Source organism: Schistocerca serialis, chromosome 3 (assembly GCF_023864345.2).
Source record: "Schistocerca serialis cubense isolate TAMUIC-IGC-003099 chromosome 3, iqSchSeri2.2, whole genome shotgun sequence".
Taxonomy (NCBI): Eukaryota; Metazoa; Arthropoda; class Insecta; order Orthoptera; family Acrididae; genus Schistocerca; species Schistocerca serialis.
The window spans coordinates 153,733,028-153,757,071 of NC_064640.1; positions in this window are offsets into that span (position 1 = coordinate 153,733,028).

Consider the following 24,044-nt stretch of genomic DNA (forward strand, 5'->3'; position numbering starts at 1 on the left):
CACATCCACAATCGCTGTGTACACAGTCACAGACGGTGCTGTATGACACAGAGAAAATGAATATCAGGTTATCTGCGATGGAGGACCATAGAAGAAAAGGAAGCAGGACACTCGCAAACTCATGTGACCCGATGGCCTAATATGAATCGTTCTGTTGTTTCTTGGATGTGGCGACAGTTTATAGAGACAGAAACTGTGCCTGAAGACCAAGCCGGGGTTGACCACGTGCGGCTTCAGAAGAGAAAACCGTTATTTGGCTACATTACCGCCTTTGTACAGCACGGCAACCAGCATGTGAGCTCGCAGCATTCACTGGACGTGTTGTATAGAGGCAAACGGTGTAGAGAAGGCTTCGACAGAGTGGCATTTACTGTCAGAGGCATGCTGTATGTCTTCCTCTCTTCACAGAAGAGAACGTCTAGAACGGAGTCATCAACATGCCACCTAAACGGTCGAAGAGTGAGCCATTATTGTTTTCACAGACGAGGCCCCATTTAGTCTGAAGAGTGATTCTCGATGGATTCGCAACTGGAGGGCATGTGCAAAACGATTTCTGGAGCCAAGCTTTGTGGAAAGAGACTGATATCGTAGAGGATCCCTAATGATGTGGGCAGGGATTATATTTACCACTCGAGCCCATATTCGTGAAATTGTACGGATGAATTGCTGTGGCCGAGCGTTTCTAGGCGGTTCAGTCCGGAACCGTGCTGCTTCTAAGGTCGCAGGTTCGAATCCTGCCTCGGGCATGGATGTGTGTGATGTCCTTAGGTTAGTTAGGTTTAATTAGTTTTAAGTCTAGAGGACTGATGACCTCAGATGTTAAGTCCCATAGTACTAGGAGCCATTTGAACCATATTTTGAACGGGTGAATTGGCAAGACTTAACTGCTGTCAGGTATCGTGACGAGATCTCGGGACGTCATTTGCTGTTGTTGCGAGGTGCTGTGGGCCTAGACTTCGTACTGATGGACAATAATGCTCGATCTCGTAGAGCACAGGTGGTTGATGTTTTCTTGGAAACGGAAGATATTGCACGCACGGTGTGGCGTCCTCGCTCTTCCGGTTTCAGTCCCATAGAGGGTGTCTGGGATACGCTATGGAGACGGCCTGCATCACGTCAGCATCCATCAACCACTCTCCAAGACTGCGAGGAGACCTGCAGGAAGAAAGGGACTTGTTGCCTCAACATGAAACTAATGACATCATTCACAGCATGCCCCGTCGTTATCAGGCTTGTATTGCTGCCAGAGATGGTCACACACCATACTCAGCACATTAACCAGTTGTCGGAATGTGTGTGTAAATACATTAAGTTGTAAAAAACGAATAACATTTTTGTGTACCGTTATGTACGTCGCAGTTGTTTACGTTTTGAATTCTTTACATTGTTTCTGCTTTACTATCAGCCGTTTATACTATTTTGTGGCAAAATAAAAGCAACTTTGCAAAATTCCGTTTGTTGCTTTAATTTTGGACACCAGTGTACTTCACAAGATTCACTTCTACTCCCTAGGTTTCAAACAGAATCTACAATCATTATAATAGATATTTAAGAGTAATTCATTGGAAACGTTGGTTGTTGCATTGGGACTCCACTAAATTGTATTAAGAAGTTCATTGTACACTACTGGCCATTAAAATTGCTACACCACGAAGATGACGTGCTACGGACGCGTAATTCAACCGACAGGAACAAGATGCTGTGATATGCAAATGTTTAGCTTTTCAGAGCATTCACGCAAGTTTAGCGCCGGTGGCGACACCTAAAACGTGCTGACATGAGGAAAGTTTCCCACCGATTTCTCATACATAAACAGCAGTTGACCGGCGTTGCCTGGTGAAACGTTGTTGTGATGCTTCGTGTAAGGAGGAGAAATGCGTACCATCACGTTTCCGACTTTGATGTCGGATTGTAGCCTATCGCGATTGCGGTTTATCGTATCGCGATATTGCTGCTCGCGTTGGTCGAGATCCAATGACTGTTAGCAGAATATGGAATCGTTGGGTTCAGGAGGGTAATTCGAAACGCCGTGCTGGATCCCAACGGCCTCGTATCTCTATCAGTCGAGATGACAGGCATCTTATCCGCATGGCTGTAACGGATCGTTCAGGCAGGTCTCGATCCCTGTGTCAACAGATGGGGACTTTTGCAAGACAACAACCATCTGCACGAACAGTTCGACGACGTTTGCAGCAGCGTGGACTATCAGCTCGGAGACAATGGCTGCGGTTACCCTTGACGCTGCATCACAGACAGGAGCGCCTGCGATAGTGTACTCAATGACGAACCTGGGTGCACGAATGGCAAAACGTCATTTTTTCGAATGAATCCAGGTTCTATTTACAGCATCATGATGGTCGCATCCATGTTTGGTGACATCGCGGTGAACGCACGCTGGAAGCGTGTATTCGTCATCGCCATACTGGCGTATCACCCGGCGGGATGGTATTGGGTGCCATTGGTTACACGTCTCGGTCACCTCTTGTTCGCATTGACGACACTTTGAACAGTGGACGTTACATTTCAGATGTGTTACGACCCATGGCTCTACCCTTCATTCCATCCCTGCGAAACCTTTCATTTCAGCAGGATAATGCACGACCGCATGTTCCAGCTCCTGTACGGGCCTTTCTGGATACAGCAAATGTTCGACTACTGCCCTGGCCAGCACATTCTCCAGATCACTCACCAATTGAAAACGTCTGGTCAATGGCGGCCGAGCAACTGGCTCGTCACAATACGCCAGTCACTACTCTTGATGAACTGTGGTATCGTGTTGAACTGCGTGGACAGCTGCACCTGTACACGTCATCCAAGTTCTGTTTGACTCAGTGCCCAGGCCTATCAAGGCCGTTATAACGGCCAGAGGTGGTTGTTCTGGGTACTGATTTCTCAGGATCTATGCACCCAAATTGCACTTCAGCACTGTTGTTGATTCATACTCCATACGCTTGGCACTTCAGTGTTCACATTCAGGAAGATTGCACATTCTTTCCATTATAGCTACAGAGAATTGTCATAAGGTGCGCAGTAATTTCAGTAAGATGTTTTGAACCCTTAAGCTATACGAGTTGTAAGCCGCTACCGAGCAACAATATACAAATACTGAAGCCTTTTTAGAGAATTTACACGCGCGTTTAACACGAATGCAAGCTTAACGCATACGTCTCAGTTGACTTGTGCACTAAAAAACACAGCTTTTATTTCTGTTATTTGTGTTTCATGTAATTTACTTAGTCCGTTCACAATGTTGCGCTTATTCAATGAATGTAGCACAAAGCAAGGGGAGTGATTTCTATGGAAGTAGTAGCACCTGTCGAAATCCTACGTCTTACTCATTGCTTGATAACAGATTTAATTGGTAATAGATACGTGGGGTAGGTCGTTGTTTAAGTGAGATAGGATGATTGACTTGGAAGTAGTCTGAATGAGTAATACAGCTGTCGAATTAAAGAGATCTACGTAATTTCTGAGGTTGTAATGAAGCGATTTCATGTATGACTTTGTAAGTTGCCATGGTGGACATGCATGAAGCCTTTGGGGATCCGTGGGCATACGATGCTGAAGAGCTGAGGAAAACTAGGGCCTTAACACACTTCAACGTTGACTCTGTGATGGAGGGAGTTGAGTCTGCAGTTAACAGAATTTCATTTAAGTTTGTCGATGATTTTCGGGCGCTCATAACTGAAAGACGATGAAATCCTGCTTCATCCCTGATAGATGAAGACTATGAAAACACGAAATGATCTTCGATCAGGACACTGGAACATAGGCACGGCAGATGTTTATGAGAGTAGTTTGTACACGTTGGCAGGTACACTGAAATAGGGTGATTTCAATAGCCTTGTTGAAAAGAGTTTTGAAATTGTCTTTTCAGTATGTAGGGCAGTGTGGATAAATAGTTCATCCGGTTTTGAACGAGATGGCTTTTAGTGTTCTAAAAGACGTAGAAGGTATAGACGAAGAGTTAAAAAGAAGAGGAAGGGAAAAACGTATGGAATGCTCTGTTAAGCCCGTGTTGCGTTAGTCAAGGAATGCGGTAGCAATAAAAGCAACAGTTGACTTCATATTTTATTTTGTATATTCTGTAGTACTCAACTATTGGATATTTGGGGCATCTGGTACATTGTCTGTATTGTGCTTGATTGTTATAGTCAACTGTATTTCTTTGAAAGTAATGAAATTAGAATCATGGAATATTGCAACAGGAATTACTTTCTACAAGTTGAAGTTAAAATTAGTTGTTGCTAAGAAAATACTGTGGGGTTGAAATTTAGTGGAATAATTTTAAGCCATTAGTAGGAATAATAAGTACCTTGTACATTTATTCTTGTTGTGTAGCAGTAATCAAATTTGACTCTGGGATCGTTTCCTGTGTGTCTTTGTATTTAACAGTGAAAGCGAATATGTCTCCACTGGGAGTTCAAGGCAAGTGTTGAGTGCGGTGATACTGTTTTTTATTATGTACATGTGCCTTTTGTGTAAACAAGATCTTTGACAAAGAAATTATTTGCCTTACTTAGTTATAGATATGGTAGACCCTCACGTTAGCCTGCGAGTAGTCTGGGTTCGTGTCTAGGTCGAAGCTGATTGTTGCTTTAGTTACAGAAGGAAAACGTCAGAGATCCGGACAAGAAATAATAGGTGGTCTTTTTCTACGAGATTAATGAAACACTGGTAATATACCTCAGTAGTTGAGAGATGAGCAAAGTGCCATGAGGTAGTATCTTTCAGTCTCTGCTTGACTGAGTGAGGCAGTAAGGAAGAGCAGTTCATATCAAGAATAGTGTGTTATGCGGGTAAAGTCGATTACAAGAGATGGGGAAGGAAGTTAGTTTTGATAGGGTGTTTCAGGCAGACGTAGACTGTGCTAAATCCGACTAAGGAAATATAGGGATCTTATTTAAGTCAGAAGGCCAACGAAAGTGAGCTGTGGTAGAAATTATATTGCATGAAAACAGAATAGAATTCATGTGAATAAACTTTGATGTGACACGCTTTTCGAAATTTCTGATACTGAGTCATTCGAAATAGCAATGTTTTTATTAAACACTGCATCAAGCATTCGTGCAGCAGCATAGACTGTGAAGTGCCTAATTCACGCGCGACGCAGCAAGTATGAGAAGAAAACAGTGTATATGGCTATTTTGATTCTGAAAGGTATTTAGCATTTGGCATAATGTTCCGTAGAAACGCATATCACTGCCGTGTTGGACGTGGCTATAGCACATTGAATCAACTAAATTTTAAGATATTAGTAGAATGTTTCTGAACTTAACCTTCATATCGTTGCTGAATGTTTCGTAATTTAGAGGACTCTGAATAGTTGAGTAATAATTCATACGTTAATCGGTAAGTGCTCTAGAATGTTGGAGCTGTGATAATGGAAGTAAACACCAGTGAAGTCGGCGAGAACCATTGCTGGACGAGTAAGTGTACTTATTTTCTTTGTAATATTAAACTTCCGATTTCTACTACAGAAACTAAAAGTTAATGCGGCAGTGGAAGGGGATAATATGCAAAGGGTTTCGGTGGCCCAACTTCAGACATATAACTTTCTAATAACTTATAAATCCTACAAATATGTTCTTTAGTGGAGATGAGGACAGGAAAGCTGAAGGCAGCTGTGAACATGGGATTTGTCCTGAGAGCGTGAACCGACCCTTGGTCCGCGCACGTCACTTCAGAGGATGTTGCCGGCATCGCTCTAATGGATTAGTGACCGGAGCTGAGGCTTTCTCCGTCTGGGAGAAGCCAATTTGGTAATGGAATCTTCTCTTCGCTACTTTAATTTCATGTCTGAGGGATCCTGCATTCCACAATGAGACCACACCTTCTGAATATTCATCGCATCGCAAATTATGCGTCCGAGCGCTGGCAGAAAATTCGCAAGAAGCAAATGTTGAGGGCATAAAAAATTCTCGCAGCATTCTACGGAGAACAGAAGAGAGTAAGGAAAGCGAGATACATGTGGCACTCAGTTGTTTAAATTATAGCAAAGAGCAAAAGCATTTCCACAACGTCATTCTGTACGCTACGTCAGCACATGACGTGTCCGGTTCATTTCGATGACTTTCTCTCCTCTTTCGATGTCTTACGGATATTAACAAACTCTTTTAAGTCCGGAGTATAACATAGGGCGTACGAACTGCACAATACCAACGCGGAAATAATTTTCGAGCTATTTTCCACTTAACCATGTTGAATAGTTTTTCCAAGAGGGAAAGATTATATTGCGTTCAACTGTATTAGTATGTTAGGTGTGTCACTTTACGCTGAAGGAACTTACTGTCTAGTTTTTTATACCATAATTCTATTCGTACAATACACACGTTCTTAGGGCAGATACCTCATTGTAACAACAGGCGTATCACAAGCAGTTTTGCCTATCTATTAACTCTTTAATTCCAGAAATGTTCTTTTCTATGCCATTTACCTTAAACGTATCATAAGTTGTTCTTGGTTTGTTCCTCAGTACATCCTAAACAGCTACTATACATCTGAGGAGTTAAAAAGTGCAACGCCGCATTCATCCTAAGTGCAAGGAAGACAAGAAGTTACTTATATAACAAAAAAAAAATCCTCATTGTTAATCGTAGTTGTGAATCTACGAAGAAATATAGGACTTTAATAAACAACTGCGTCTAACATCTAAAACAAAGGGAAGAAATGTTAAATTCGTACATCCTGTTCACGTCTAGGTCATTAGAGGTTGAGAACAACCTCGGAATCGTCAAGGAAGAAAATCGGACGAGGCTTCGTCGAAGAACATATTCTGACATGCCCCTAAAATATGTTAAGCAAATTATGGTGGAAACCTCTAAATCAAGATCTATGACTCTCTCTCTCTCTCTCTCTCTCTCTCTGTCTCTCTCTCTCTCTCTCTCACCCCTCCCGCCAAGCCAAAGCTCGGCCAGAAACACGTCTGGAGTCACGGTTATAGCTTATAAACTGGAATCTCCGCCAGCTACATTATAACACGTTACTCTGTGAGTTTCCTTATTTATCGGGCCTTCCCTCAATACAGAGGTTCCTCTCCAATATAGCAATACACCCGGAACTTGTTATAATGAGTATTATACACTTAGTCACTACTATCTCTTCAAGATGTTCCTCTACATTCTTTGATTTTCTGTATCCTCTTCTTCTTCATCGTATCTTCTCATCGTCATCCGTACATGTTGGACACAGGTCGTCGTTAGTGCACCTATATTTCTTCCTTCAACTTCCTACCCCAGTATCAGTTTTCGTATTCTTGTTTCCATCATTCTTCTTAAATGACCGTACCACTATAAATTTTTACTATTAGTCACATCGCATAATCCTTCCACCACTTCCGTTATCTTCATTGCTTCGGTCTTCTTTACGTAGTCTTCCCTTGAAATCCTTGCCTATATTCTCAAGAAATCTATCTCTGATACTTTCAGGTGCTATATGCCTATGATTGGTTTCTAAGGCTCTGCTCCATACAGGACTATACTCTCTATTATCTAACTGAATACGACTTTTTTTAGAATTCTGTTCATCACATTCCTGTTCCATAAGAGTGAAATGGGTATCCCGCTAACAGTTCTTCCGTTATTAATACTATTGTTAAATTCTAAATACTTCATGTTTTAAACTTCTCTTATAAAATGGACGCCAGATAGCAAGAATTGTTGACCGTTTTGATTTTTTTCCCTTCAATGTACTGCTGATCCAGATAATTAGTAACATTCTCTGTTTTCTATAACTAATCTGCAAAACCCTGTTCTGATATTCCATTGCTTGCTGATTATATGTATAATCTGCATCTTATCTATCTCGTACTAAGCTGACTTGGTCGCCATCAAATAGTAAATGGTGCAGGCATGTTTCGTTGGCAACTTCTAGCCCCATTCTTTCACATTTATGAGACAATTTACAAAGGTTAATATCTATTTATATTTTGAATATCTCGGGTGACATGGGGTAGCCTTGTAACATCGCTTCTTGTAAATTTTTGTCAAACTACATTATTAGACTTTTTACGGCATAAGTTATATTTATTCATTTATTTTATTATTTTAATTAAGGGGTCATGTATATCTGGAACACGTAATAGTTTGCAAGACAGTTTCCTTAATAGCTTTTCTACATCTACGAAAACTAATCCAGTGCTTGTGATTTTTATTTGTATTTTTTCAGAATTTTTTGTAACATGAAAATGTGGCCTGCTTATGATCTACTCAGTGATACAAATGGCAACTATACCAGGAAACCGGCTATGGGCCACGGGTGATGTCTACCACGTGCGGTGTCCATCTCACTGTGGCACACAGGACACTAGCATTTACAAAGACGCCCTCACAGAGCAATACTACACACTACGGCTCCAGTACTGTGGATCAGTCCTGGAAAGTTTGCAGTGAAAAGTGATGAGATTTGAGTTGGGCGTTTCACACATGTGGCTTGAAATAATACCCTCCATTACAACATAAGTGCGTTTAAATTTCATCCATGCTGAGTGGCGACGGAGATGTGTTTGAAACCTTTCAACTTACAGCATCTCATGAGTGTTTCATAGGAGTTATGTATGAAATGCAAGATGGTGAATGTAGGCCATTGACGACCTCATGTCTTAGGCACTGGAGCGTCAGAGGAGCCGTGTGTGGATGGGAATTATGTTATGGAACCCAGCTCAATAGGAAACATGTTAAAAGTAAACTGACCGTCCCAGAGTGTCATCACTATAATCAGTACTCAGCGCAATCCCTCTATGGTTCAAATGCTGTGAAATATGATGCCGTTCCAGTCGTGAACCTTAGCGCAACCACATTACCAGCTTTACACCAAACTGGCAAGATTCTAATTTATCCCATAGACGCGCTACCTCATAAGACGGGAGGAAACTCTTCCACGTAAAACCACTGCAGATCCTCTGACAGTATTGTTTCCAGGTCCACTCGCAATTGGTAAGCCACAACATTCAATGAGTTATGTGGTGACTTCTCTGAGGGGAAAGAATTTCGCTGGCCATGTAACATTCACAGCACTCTCTAACAGACGTCAGTATACAAGTCTACCTGGATACGTGCTACTCTGAGTTTGTTGCAAGATTTAAGACGAATTTAGTACAATGAATGGTAGAACAACGACACTAAAATGTGTGATGTAGTCACTTTCTGCCAGCCTGTAGAAGAACAACGAAACAGGAAACGCACTCATGTAACGTAAAAGTTGTGTACCGTAAATGCACCTATTCGGTACCCATGACAAAATACTCAGCAAAACAGAAGTCAGTTCATACAGTTACTACTGAAACTAACAGAGCCAACTCAGCATTTAATGAAACTTTAAAAACTGTTACTGAGCATTCTACCTGCACACTACATAGTAACTGTAAGAATCTGTTTAGCATGATGAAAATGATGTTGATGATGACGATAATGAAGAAGAAGTAAAACAAGAACAAGAAGAAGAAGAGGAAGAATCACTAAGATTGTCTCAACCCGTATAACAATGCCGAGTCCGTAAGAGAAACGTGTAAAGGCAGAAGAAAAAACTTACAACGAAATTCTGTGAAATGCGCTTGTCAAAATTTACGAACCTCACAAAAAAGGTAGTGGAAGGTTATGATGCTCTGACCTGTTTTTAAGTCTAGCCACCATATGTATTGCTGACACACAATTTCAAAATAGACAATTTCTGTCGGAATTTATGTTACTGATAAAAAAGAATAGGTGAATTAAAAATTAGTGGTGAAATCTTTAAAATCACGATCGTGGACCACTAGGAACGCAAACATAACATAACAGCATAAAACACAAAATAACTCCAGAAGTGTTGAACTAGGGTAGTGTAGCAGAACTCTACTAGTCAGACACACGAAAGTGTTCAAGGTAAAAATGTTGCTCAAACTTTAATAATCTGGTACAACGAATTGTGATGAAGTATGTGCTGTCGCCAGCAGTTCACCAAGTGACAGTAACAGCTGTCACAATTTGCAGCACCGGATAGCAGCAGAGATGACTCAGCTCATTTCCCTTCAGCAGATCAGCGTAACGGACAATTTGTTGTACTGCAAGATTAGTTAAATATTTACCTACTACGAGCTTTGCGTGGTAACTATTCTGAAGCACCAAACAGTTTATTGAATGTAACGATCCACAACACCGTTTCGTGTGAAACGCCATTTCTTAGATTTTTAAAGAAAGGTATTAAATATTTAGAGAGTCCGCCTTTACAGAAGATATTGTAGTGACGATAAACATGTGTAAAATAGGTTTAGGTAGTCTACTGTGATAAAAGGAAGCTGACTGTCTCTCTTAGTGGCACAGCACCCTACTATAGCTAAGCGGCAGAAGAAAAAAATCTCAAGGCAGTTACAGCAACCGAATACATTTCTTTCACGTTACCTCACGATTACTTCAGCAAGCAGCCTTATCTGAGGCAAGTAGTGTTTCGTTGGATGTGGCAGTCCACAGAATACGAATGGTTAATGGAAACCGCCGGGGGTAGCAGAGCGGTCTCCGTCGCCTTGTCACGGTTCGCGTGGCAGCCCCCGTCGGAGGTTCCAGTCCTCCCTCGGGCATGGGTGTGCGTTGTCCTTAGAGTAAGTTAGTTTAAGTTAGATTAAACAGTTTGGTCCCATAAGACATTATCACAAATTTCCAAATTTCCTTGCTAAACGAAATACAGTGTTTTTATTATATTCATTTCTGTCACAGTTAAGTAGCTGAGAATGGACACAGCATTGATCTTTGTAGCGTGCGGATGTGAGGTAAGGGTTTTTTTTCGTTTTGTTTATATAAGGCAAGCTACTTAGATGCTGTAGTTTGAAATTTTTATTTCTCGCGGTCTTACAACCTTCGATGCAGATGTTTTCATAACACAAGGAGACCAATACCGAGGATTATATATTTATTAGTCTTAGCTCTAAGTTTAATGTTGAGAAAGAGGTAATGACGACCGACTGCTTTCGGTATTTCTCGGATACGAGAGACACAGCAGCAGGACCATCTTTGTGCTGTGAACTGAATCTACTTATCATATGTTTGTCACGCTGGCACGTGGCATCATAATGTCTATGACATCGCACCCATGATGGTCTCATCCAACTGTCAATTTAAAGAGAGAAGTAACAGCACTTTTCGTATTTAAAAGTGTCATCTATGCGACCTGTGGTACAAGAGTCATGATAAGGCAAGATTTCTGTCACTCTCTTCAGTTATTGCACGTAGAGGAAACGTGTGTCGCTCCACATCTCAATGGCGATGCGTAAATAAATTGTATTGTAACAAGTTACTATTACGAACTTCTACACCTAACTAGTTATTCTGTGACTTTAACAACTATCTGCTGTAAGATGACGAAGAATTTTATGTAATTTGTTGCCGAAATAATGCTGACATTGAGATACAAGTTAAGCTATGTATTAGTGAGGCGAAAAATATAACTAATGTACTGTGTACGTTTTGTTTTCTTTTCCACTCAAATGTTATTGCGATCAATGCAGTTTACGCGTCGCAACTGCAAACTACAGAAAGACTCGAGCTAGGCTTGAATGTAAGTTTTACAGCAAATAGCCTATTTATGAAGTTTATTTTTTGGAGTTATGATATTATACAAGAAAACTGAATCTCTGATTAGTAAAGAAAGCGTCTTAATCACATTCCGCACGCGTGACTAAGAGAAGTTTATTCAGATCATGTCAGAGCATTGTGGCTACTGATTATCAGATTGAAAGGGATAAATACGGCAATTTTTCATTGCTGGGATGGAAATAGTACTAATTGAGTGTCTCTGGCAGCTTGCGGAGCGATAGTACGCCATTTTAATGTCAATTAATGCTTTTTTGTGCTGCTATTGCTTCCGTGTGAGTATCGTTCGAAGTGCAACTAAGTCGTTCCAGAATAATTAAAATAACTACAGTATATTAAGTCTGAGTGGAGAAAGCGTTACATGCCACGAATACTGTGATTTGTCGTAAAGAGTTTGTATAATACACGGAACACTACCATAAATTACAAATTATCGCATTATATCATTTTTGCGTGTTGTAGTTGATATTTTATGTCTTCGTAACCGTCAGATTTGTCGGCAAGCTAACTGCTTTGGAATTGTGTAGTTCAGACGAGTGACTACGTTCAGACTCACACAAGTGAAACTCCACACAGAGGCACGAACAACGACATTCAGGTGGCTTCAGGGGCTCCGATGGACGGTAAGATATTCGGTACCACAACATATATCATGTTTTGGCCGTGAAAGGAGCCATTGCTGAACAGGTAATGCAATTTGCGACAACTCCAACCTTACGACAATGACGTTATCTGGACATTCAACTGTCCATGGGAAACAGTACAGACGCAGCTCAGTGGTACTGGTGCTACACATGCGCAAGAGCGGGGCAATTTGCAAATACCTTTATAGTAGATACCGGAATGAACGCGTTCATGAAATTACGGATGAATAAGATTCTAGGCGAACGTCTAGAGGAAAAATAAGGTAGTCTGAATTTATCAGAGGATAGGTCTACTGTCAACTACTTCAAACAATGCAGGTCCCTCCAGTGTGTACGTAGAGGATATAAAAAGACAAAAGGGTTAACTACGCTCTCCGACAAGAAAAGCAGGGTACTGGAAGATATTTCGTTTCAGATTCTATTTTCAACTATGCACGTCGCGAAACAGTTCGGGTGAGACGTGAACCATCACTCTCTTTGATAAAGTATCGACTGGGAACCTACCTGTATTGCGGATGGAGCAATGCACATTGTGTCAGCGGCGTCTTCAGAACTACAGAGGGCTTGCAAGTGAGAGATATCAGTACATGTTCAGAAGATACACAGTCGTAAGGGCTGTCTTGTTCGAGACGTGGGCTGAAGCTGTCTGTAAGGGCAGCCAACATTTTTGCCCAATGGCCTCTGAGCACTCGATCACGACAGAGGAGCGCTCTTTGAGGGTGAGATTGGAAAGAGATACAGCTACACAATGCATCATGTTCCAGTACGCCACTCACAACTATACAAGTCGACTTTGTAATCTAAGCTTCTCTGATCCAGCACGGTCCATTTGTAACAGAGTTGTACAATTATTGTGGCGATACTTTTGAACCGTAGTAGGGTGCGTTTATTTGTCAACTTGTTGCTCGGTGCTCGCCGACATGGCCCGGCGATGGTGAATCAAACCCACTGGGTTTACCGGCTAATTTGACCTGTACCATCGCTGCTCGCCCCCGCTGCTTCCTACGATCCTCGCCAGCCAATTATGTCAAGCTGGTTTGTGTTTCACGCTGCGACCATTGCCGTATATCCTGAAACTTTGGCCGGCCGAGGTGTCCAAGTGGTTCTAAGCGCTTCAGTCGGGAACCGCGCGACCGCTACGGTCGCAGGTTCGAATCCTGCCTCGGGCATGGATGTGTGTGATGTCCTTAGGTTAGTTAGGTTTAAGTAGTTCTAAGTCCTAGGGGACTGATGACCTCAGATGTTGAGTTCCATAGTGCGCAGAGCCATTTGAACCATATCCTGAAACTTGAGCTGTGATTGGATGCTTCCAGGTCACTCTTGCTGCGCCGTGTTTGACTACTGCTCTTTGCGAGCGGTTTCTCGGGGCCTACACACACAGTTTTCTTTGTTACGAGCTGTGGAGACGTTTTAATAATGACAACTATGACTGACGATTTTATACAGACGCTGATTTCAGCCGTTTTTATTGTCGGGACAAAAAACATAGTTCCACCTCGCCTTGGCTTCACTACATTAAATTCCTAAAATAAATACTATTCCTAAGAACTATGCACAACTCTTTGAAAGTGGAGATGCTGACTGCCTAAACCATGCAATTATTTATACCCCTGTGGCACTACAGTTTCCCAGAACTAAATTGCGTAACACAACTAAAGGATTAATTTTTCGAAACTCCGTAATTGCCTCCCATCTCTACGCGTATGTTTAAAATTTGGCTCAAGAGTGCCTAAGACCTTCCTCTGTAATGGATCAAAAGGGTGGCGATCTGCGACGTCACCCTTGGCATAAATAGCAAACTGTCGAAACATGCGGAAGAAAGGCCACAGCTCGGGAGTTAATTGAGGTTAAGGTGCGTTAATGATGTCACACTGTAACCAGATTTCACCACTATTCTGTCCAACTCCAAAGTGGGCGTGTCACCCGATGAGAAGAGAGTCACAGCCCCTTTCACCCATATTTCAGTCCTTCTTTTGACGTCACTGCGATGGATGGCAGAACAGCGACACCCAGCGTCGAAATCACACCGTTTTCTTACAGGTCTTCGAGAAGAACGCTTCAGACACTTCGCATCTCAGAACTGGTGCTGAAAGGCCTCTCAGGGTGTGGCACACCTTTGGAGTGTAGCATGACTGCAGGTTTTGCTCTCGCATACAGGCTGAAACCACCACAGACTGTTCAAAACCATTCCACGAAATCTGAACAAGATCTGAAGCAGCAAAGGGTACTTACGCATTTTCAATCCTCCTGTTTTCCGCCTTCCTGTGGGGTGATCACGTGGGATTGCTAAATTAACATGTGCATGAATAAAATGGAGAAGTGCCCCTATTAAGGCCTCCCAGTACAGCACCACCCTCGGTGCCACACACTCTCCTTTGCTGAGCACGTTAGAAATGTACCTGTAAAAAATTCGACACCTAATCAGCATGGAGGCTGCTCTAGCGGCTGAATGCTTGGCAACCCTTTCGACAATGCTTGCGTGGAGTTAGTCTACTTTCAGGCGCTAGAGCAGGCGCCAGGCTGATTTCGTCTCAAAGTTCCTGACAAGTACATTTGTTACATGCTCGACGAAGTTGCATGACTGGCAGTGAGGGTGTTGCGAGTTGGGTGGGGGGGGGGGGGAGGAGGGAGGGATTTAGAGGGATACTTTATTGATGGACATGTTAATGGTGCACTCCTTAGAGATCACAGGAAGGTGGGAAACAGGAGTGCAGCCGCCTTCAGTACAAGAAGAGCAGAAAAGCAGCCAGATACGGCCAACCAGCGCTTGACGACTTTAAATAGCGGCCTCAGTGTGAGGTCAACCATTAACATGAACAGGCGAGTAGTGACGATGTGCATAACATATTAATGGTGCTAATGTTTGAACTTAAATTTACTGCACTCACATTTATTGCACACAGTGACTTAAATGTGTATATGCAATAAACACGATTCGCGACTAATGGGTTTTATCATTTCTACTTTAAATAAGTACAGACGCCAGCTGAACTGCTTGTATGGATTCAAATATGGTGACCAATAGTTCTTACTTCTCGTCCTGTTCATAGATAAATGTCTCAAATTCATCATTGTGATAACACACTAGTGCCTCTTAATCTAGATTTCCAAGCATATAAATGTTTCTACTTTTTCAGTTGTTCTTTGTGCTTTTGTAGTCATTCTTGCTACAACTGCATTATAGTCATTGATACAAGTTTCAACGTAGACTCCCTCATAGCAACGTGGTCCGTTTGTAGCCTACATATGTAATAACTATTTTTTCTACATGGTTGTCAGGGACGTCATTCTGTTTTCTTTTATGGAATGTCTTGGCACGGCCACACTTATAGAACTACGGACATACCAATCTATTCCTGGATGACTAAAATCACCTACAGTGACGACAGTACGTTTCGGGAACATATGAACTAGTAAGCTCCACAATTCTCTGTGTTATTGGCCATATCTGGGGATCAGTCGGGTGGTCTATAGAAAGATGTAACCATAAATTAATGACCGTCGTTGGTGCAGGATGTGGAGCGTGTTTGTAATTTAAAGGTGCACAGCGGTGAGCTGATTTATGCTCTTGCAAAAATAGTTAGTTACCAACATGGATGAAACGTGTGAATCTGGGCGGAGCGTAATATGAAAACCAAACAACAGTCGTAAATCACACTAGTACTCAGTCAGTAAAAGCTGATAACGTGCTCTTCTTTCTAAATCCTTAGTAACCGTGAATTTACTAGAGGATAAAATGCTATCATAGGGACCGAGCGAGGTGATACAGCGGTTAGCACACTGTACTTACATTCGGGAGAACGGCAGTTCAAACCCTTTCTCCCCTTCTCATCCACATTTATGTTCTCCATGATTTCCCTAAATCGCTCCAGACAAATGCCGCGATGGGTCCCTTGAAACGGTACGGTCGGTTTCCTTCCGCATACGTGACACGATCCTAGCTTGTGCTCCGTCTCTAACGACCACGATGTTGATTGGACGTTAAACCTAATTTACATTCCTTCCTTCTTAGCTTACTTGCTAACAAAAGAACTCATGATATTTTGGCTCACTGGTGAACTACAAAAACAGAACGTATTAGAGTCAGCCCCCCTTTGGAAGAACTAAAGAAATTCCTTCGAGACAATGTAAATATTAGCATACTACGTATAACAATAACCAACCGCCGGTCGGATTACATCCACAGTAACCTGAAGCGCATAAAAGGTACTTCCGAATAACGCTTAGGCAATAATTTTTCATAAGCAAAAGTTCATCCATAATACGACAAGGGCCCCAGGCATGTGAGATCATCTAGCGAATCCTCCCCATCGGTGGTAGTGAAATTAATTCCTCACCGCACAACAAATGAGAACTTCTGCAACCAGTTGCGGGAGCAAATCTTCGATTTCCATAATGCGTGGCCTATCTTCCCACTGAACAGAAAGGAGGCTAAGATTAAGTTTCGTATAATTGTCTACAACAAAGTATCAGTCAATGAGGTGTTAGCAAGCCACGTGGGGACTAATCTCAAGCGTAGGAAGGGCGAACTGATCCTCTCCACCCCGCCACATGCTGCCCAGTGCAGCAAAACCCTCTCGTACGCTAGCGTGATTGAGAAGTGAATGGACCAGCAGAAATCCTCCACGTGCAGCAGAAATCTTTTGCTGCAACAATATGAACAAACTGAAATGTTCAAATTACGATAAAGATCACGCTTCACTTTGTCTACAAAGCCCATTAAGGCCATCACTCACAACTAGAACAGAAAAATAGGTTATCATCAAGATCATCAAAGAATCAACGTTGTGGTTCAAATCGTCAGTAAACTCACAGAAGAAACATTCCTTGAGGAGGATCTAATATGAGTACTCATTGCTGCCTTGGCCAACATTCCCTAGACACCACACAGAAACTGGTAAGATTGCGTGGCATGTATACAACCAAATTTTACAGAAAGACATAAGACTTACTCAGTGTGTTAGCCAACTTCACATCATAGTTCCGGACACGCTGCACTGGTGGTAACGAAAACAAAGCACACACACACGCGCACGCGCCCGCGCAACAGAAAACAGCTGCACACATACTCACTGCACCAACAAATCATACACAGATCGTGGGCAGCAGAAATATGGTTTTATGACGGTAAAGAGAGTGAATTCCTAAAATAAAACTAGCACGTAGAAAACATAACTGAAAGCAAAGCAGGCGTCATTGTATATATTGGGCAGTTACAATTAAATGGACGGTGTTCCAGTGCTGCAGTGTTCATCGCAGGACACTGAGACGTCGTAGGTATGTTCATTAATCGGTGAAATATGCTGAATAAAATAGTAGTTCCACTTTCTGTCAACAGCTGAAAATGTGGCGCTGTAAGCAGTCAGAATGTGGTGTGGGTGCACGAATATGGGAGGAACGATCAAACACATCATAACGGTTGTTGGTGGCATGTTTATAAGGATATGGTCACAAGTTCAACATGTGTTCAATATGGTCTCCCGATTCAGCAACATACTACATCCATAACACGACATTATTGACAGCTGTTTGCAGAATATCATAGCGATATGACATCGTATACTGTCCTTCACATCAGGAACAGTCGAGATACATCAATGACAGACACGATATTTCGGATATTCCCACGACTAAAATTCTTATGGATTTAGGTCGGGGGACTGGTGGGCCACACATCTTGAAACAACCTAGAGATGATGTAGTCGTTACTAAATGTTCTCGAAGCAAATCATTCACCTAGCAAGCTACATGAGGTGTTGCACAATCTTGCATGAAAATATTGGTGTAGACACAGCTCCACTCTTCTAAAGTTGGAATCATGTGTTACTCAAGGAGGTCCTTAAAAAGTGGAGCTGTCACTGTACACCTAACAGGCCCACGAGGAGTCATCTCCTCGAAGATAACATGGCCGAGAATGAAGGAGCTTGTGAAACCACTTCACACGGTCACATAATCTAAGTGCAGTGGATCTTCTTGCACAGCATGTGGTCGGGTACAACCCCATATGCTAAAGTTCTATGCATTCTCGGCTCAGTGAAATGTGCGTCATCCGTCCAAAGATTATTCCGGGGATATATGTCATCCATTTCAGTGCGTGCCAAAAAATGGAGAGCAAAATCACGGTGTTCTAGCTTATCTTGGTGCTAAATTTTAGGCACCTTCTGAATTTTGAAGGGACCCCAGTGTAAAAAGCACCACAAATTCTTTTGAACTAGTGACAAGGGGAAAGACACTTCGCGTAACACAGCTCGAGCACTGGCTGCAGAATTTGAGGCACGTGCTGCATGGTCGGCTATAGCTACAGCAACTTCATCAACATCTCCCTTGGGAATAGGCAGCCTCCCTCTTCCTGTTGCATTTCCTAATTCATCTGTTTGTTCGAATCTTCTGATCATATTCCTTACCCCATTTGTTGGCATGGGGCTTCTTCGCAGCCGTTTCTCTTGGCGATATTCCTGTAATGAATGGCTGCTACAGCTGCTGTTTTGATAAAAGAACTTTACCAACGGTGCACGGTCTTTCTTCCCGATAGCCAATCGAACATCGTCAGCCTCATTAACACCAACAATCACTTCGCAAGAGAAACCAACACACGTCACCAAGTGACAGACAGAATTATGACATCAAAACAAAAGACATTTCACATTCTGACTGCTTACAGCGCCATATTACCACTTGGTGGCAGAAAGTGAGACTATTACATTTTTCAACATGCTACGCAAGCACGCCAAGTAATGAACGTCCCTACGATGTCTCAGTGTCCTGCCATGTATACAGTCTGCAAGGCAGCACTCGGAAGAGAGTGAGTTTAATTAAAACCACCCAGAAGACCTGTAGTCGACACATGACTGTTGCACACAACCTCCTCCCCATTTCCTTTCTCAAGTACGTTTAGCAGCCTCTTTATGGATGAGCTCCAAATGCCAAAATAATTCAGGACTCTTGACGCCATCATAATTAAACTAGAATGACTGTTCCTCCCCTCCCCCCCCCCCCAATTTCCTTCCTCCAGTACCTTATGACACTAGGAAATTCTGTCATACTAAGGGACCCAATCGCAAGAAGCCGCCAACGAAGAGACAGATCACACAATTGAAACGGAATTCGACCCTTTGTGTTATTCACACTGCAGCAGTCAAACGGACAGTCACTACATCAAAGGACTCGATCACATCCTACACAATCCCAACCTCACCAACAACGTGACTCATTGAAAAATCGGAAGTAGCAACCACCTGCCGACTTTATTTTCAGCAAAAACCATATGACTTTTCCCCATAAGAACCATCGTACGAAAATACTTGAACACAGACTGAGACAAATACCAGGAAGTACTGAGTGAGGACCCGGATATTACTGTGTCGGTCACAGACCATGAACATTTGGAAACAGTAACTAACGACTATAAACTGTCATAAGTCGAGCTTTTCATGAAGCAGTTCCGCAAATCACAATATAAAACATACACTACAAAAATTGTTGTTGTTGTTGGTGTTGTTCTTGTATTTGCTGTGGTCTTCAGCCCGAGCAGTCATTTGATGCAGGTCTCCATGCTACTTTATCCTGTGCAAGCCTCTTCATCTCCGAATAACAACTGCAACCTACATTCTCCTGGATCTGTTTACCGTGCTCTACGTCTACATCGACATAAACACTCCGCATGCCACCGTACGGTACGTGGCGGAGGGTACCCTTACCACCACTTATCATTTCCTTTCCTTTTCCACTCTCAAATAAAGCGAGGGAAAAACGACTATCTATATCCCTTGGTATGAGCCCTAACTTCTCGTATCTCATTTTTGTGGTCCTTACGTGCAATGTATGTTGGCAACAGTAGAATCGTTCGGCATTCAGCTTCAAATGCCGGTTCTCTAAATTTTGTCAACAATTTTTTGTCGAAAAGAACGTCGCCTTCCCTCCAAGGATTCCCATTTGAGTTCCCGAATGGTCCCAGTAACACTTAAGTGTTGTTCGCAACTATCGGTAACAAATCAAGCATCCCGCCTGAACTGCTTCGAAGCCTTCCTTCAATCCGACCTGGTACGCATCTCAAAAATCGAGCAGTACTTAAGAATAGGTCGCACCAGCGTCTTATATATGGTCTCCTTTACAGGTGAACCACTTTTTCCTAAAATTCTCCCCATAAACTGAAGTCGACCATTCGCTTCCCTACCACAGTTCTGACTTGCTCGTTCCATCTCTTATCGCTTTGGAACGTTACGTCCATATATTTAAACGACATGACTGTCAAGCAGGACACTAGTAACATTGTATCAGAACATTGCGGTTTTATTCTTCCTACACATCCCCACACTTTCTTCCAGTGCTAAATTGGTGATCCCTTGATTTCACATATTTTGTCCTATCAACCAATCCCTTCTTTTGGTTAAGTTCTGCCCCAAATTTCTTGTCTCCCCAATTCCATTCATTACATCTTTACTAGTTATGTGATCTACCTATCTAATTTTCAACATTCTTCAGTAGCACAACGTTTCAAAAGGTTCTGTTCTCTTGATGACTAAACTGTTTATCGTCCATGTTTCACTTCCATGCATGGCTACACTCCAGACGAATAGTTACACACATAAATCTGTATTCGATGTTAATAAATTTCTCTTCTTAAGAAATGGTTTTCTTTCCGTTGCCTGTCTACATTTTATATTCTCTCTACTCCGGTCATCATCAGTTACTTTTCTGCCCAAACACCAAAACTCATCTACTACTTTACGTGTCTCGTTTCTTGATCTAATTACCCCAGCATCAACAGATTTCAGTCTACCAAATTCCATCATTTTCGTTTTACTTTAGTTGATTTTCATCTTATAACCTCCTTTCACGGCAATGTCCACTCCATTCAACTGCTCTTCCAGGATCCTTTGCTGTCTTTGACAGAATTACTATTTCATCGGCAAACGTCAAAGATTTTATTTCTTTTCCCACACCTTTAACTTCTACTCCAAATTTTTCTTTGGCTTACGTTACAGCATCTTCAGTGTACAGGTTGATTAATATCGCAGACAACCTACAACCCTGTCTTCTGAACCACTGCTTCCCTTTTATACACCTAGAGTCTTATAACTGTCGTCTGGTTTCGGTACAAGTGGTAAATAGCCTTTCGCTCCCTGTTTGTTACACCCGCTGTCTTCAGAATTTCAAAGAGAATATTTCGGTCAACATTGTCAAAAACATTCTCCAAGTCTAGGAATACCATAAACGTAGGTCTCCTCGTCGTTAACCTATCTTCTAAGGTAAGTCGTAGGGTCAGTACTCCCTCACGTGTTCCTATATGTCTCCGGAATCCAAAACGATCTTCCCGGAGGTCGGCTTCTATCAGTTTATGCATTTTTCTGTAAAGAATTCGTGTTAGTATTTTTGGACGATGACTTCTTTCTTTATAATTGGAATTATTAAATTTTTCTTGAAGTTTGAGAGTCTTTCGCCTGTCTCATACATCTCGCACAGCAGATGGAATTGTTTTGACATGGCTGGCTCTCCCAAGGCTATCAGCAGTTAAACGTTTCAGGGCCATGTCAAATTCTTCTCATTGTATCATATCTCCTCATTTCATCTACATCCACTTCCCTTCCTATAATATTGCCTTCAAAAACTTCTACCTTGTGTAGACCCTCTATACACTCCTTCCACCTTTCTGCTTTCCCTTGTTTGCTTAGGATTGGCCTCCCATCTGAGCTCCTGATATTCATACAGCTGCTTTTCTGTTCTCCAAAGGCCTCTTTCACTTTCCGCAAACATTATCTACCTTCCGAAAAATGCTTCAGATGACTCTCAGCATTATGGGACTTAACTTCTGAGGTCATCAGTCCCCTAGAACTTAGAACCACTTAAACCTAACTAACCTAAGGATATCACACACATCCCCACCCGAGGCAGGAGTCGAACCTGCGACCGCAGCGATCGCGGGGTTCCAGACTGTAGCACCTAGAACCGCTCGGCCACGCCGGCCGGCTATCTATCTTCTGCCTAGTGACATAGGCTTCTCAGTCCTTATTTTTGTCCTCTAGACATTCCTGCTGACCCACTTTGCACTTCCTGTCAATTTGATTTCGCCTGCTTCATTTGCTGCATTTTATATTTGAATGACGAGGTAGGTCTTATCTTTGTTGTGCGTCTGTTTGTAGTTAACAAATTGCCCTCTACGCTCCGCGTCGAAAAGACCGAAGTGTACGCGGAACTCTTTTTTTCGTTCCAAAAGATTCCTTGTACCCATAAAAAATGTGATTTTTCTTTCAGAGTCGACTGTAAGCCTCTAAAATTGGGAAAATCTTTGTATTTATCTCCATATCACGTGTGTGTGTGTGTGTGTGTGTGTGTGTGTGTGTGTGTGTGTGTGTGCGCGCGCGCGTGCGTGTAAGTATGTGGTGCGCGAGCCCAATGTTCCATTACTTAGAGTTGTGAAGAAGTTGCCCACAGACAACCGAAATGGCAAAAACACCTTGTACCAGTGGAAAAAGCAGAGTCTGCATTGACGATCCGTTTTCTTCTGAAATGGTGCACAGGATTTTGTTTGAAGATGATTCGTACACTGATGAGGTAAAAAAATCAAAAATGTCAAATGTGTGTGAAATCTTATGGGACTTAACTGCTAAGGTCATCAGGCCCGAAGCCTACACACTACTTAACCTAAATTATCCTAAGGACAAACACACACACCCATGCCCGGAGGAGGAGTCTAACCTCCGCCGGTATCAGCCGCTCAGTCCGTGACTGTAGCGCCTCGGACCGCTCGGCTAATCCGGCTCGGCATAGCTTTTTGTGATGAGTGTATATTGATAGGTAATTGTCGCTATGAATCTTTTTTCTAAACAGTAGAGCGGCACTGATGAGGTAAATTACGCGTCAGCATCAGATGGAGAATTGGTACCAGTGGGGAAGCGGAAGAAGACAGCGTACTTGCAGACTCCAATGACGACATAGGAGATAATGTTGATTGTCAGCCACCATCAGAAGATGAATGTGATGCTGACACTGCTACAACAAGACTATACTGAAGAAGAAATCACAAGAGCGAGTGAATGAAATGTTTCGTTAGGCATCCCTGAAACTTACATCGTTTCAGGTGGTTTTGAATGGCAGCCGGAATCTCGCACTAACAGAGTAAGAAGAGTAAGCGGTAATATTCTGGCTCTACTGTAGGTGTCAAAAGTCCTGCTTGTGCTCTTGGAGACAAACCAACAGCGAAATAAATTTGGTAGCTGTTAACTAATAGAATATTGATGAAATAGTCTTATGGACTCATAAGAAACTGACTTCAGCTCGTGAAATTATAAATATAAGGACTGTGATAAACTGACGTGCAAAAAAGGACACGAAAAATTTACTGGGGGAGTACCGAGATACTAATTTTTATTAAATAAATAACTACATTTCACTTCCTTTGGTTTGCTTCGATTTACAAAGTATCTAAGGAACATATAAAGTCCCTCTACTCTATTTGGATATCAGGAAGACCAATTTTCCGTGCTGTCATGCAGGCCAAACCGTTTGAAGCTTTATGCGGGGCCATCAGTGTTGATAATGCAGAAACAAGGGTGATGATGTGACGATAGGGACAAATGATCCAACTGCTCTTATTCCGTTCGTTTTCTAAAAGTTCTTAAGAAATTGCTGAGCCCCTATCGGTCTAAGCAGTTACGTCTGCATTGATGAAATGCTAGTGCCGTTTCGAGAGAGATGTAATTTCGAGCAGCATATGCCAAAAAAGCCTGCAAAGAATGGTCTCAAAGTCCAGTGTTTCACTGATGCAAGAAATTAATATTTTTGCTACGCATATCTGTATACAGCCCAAGGATCTGAATACAGATCTGGGCTGAATACAGAA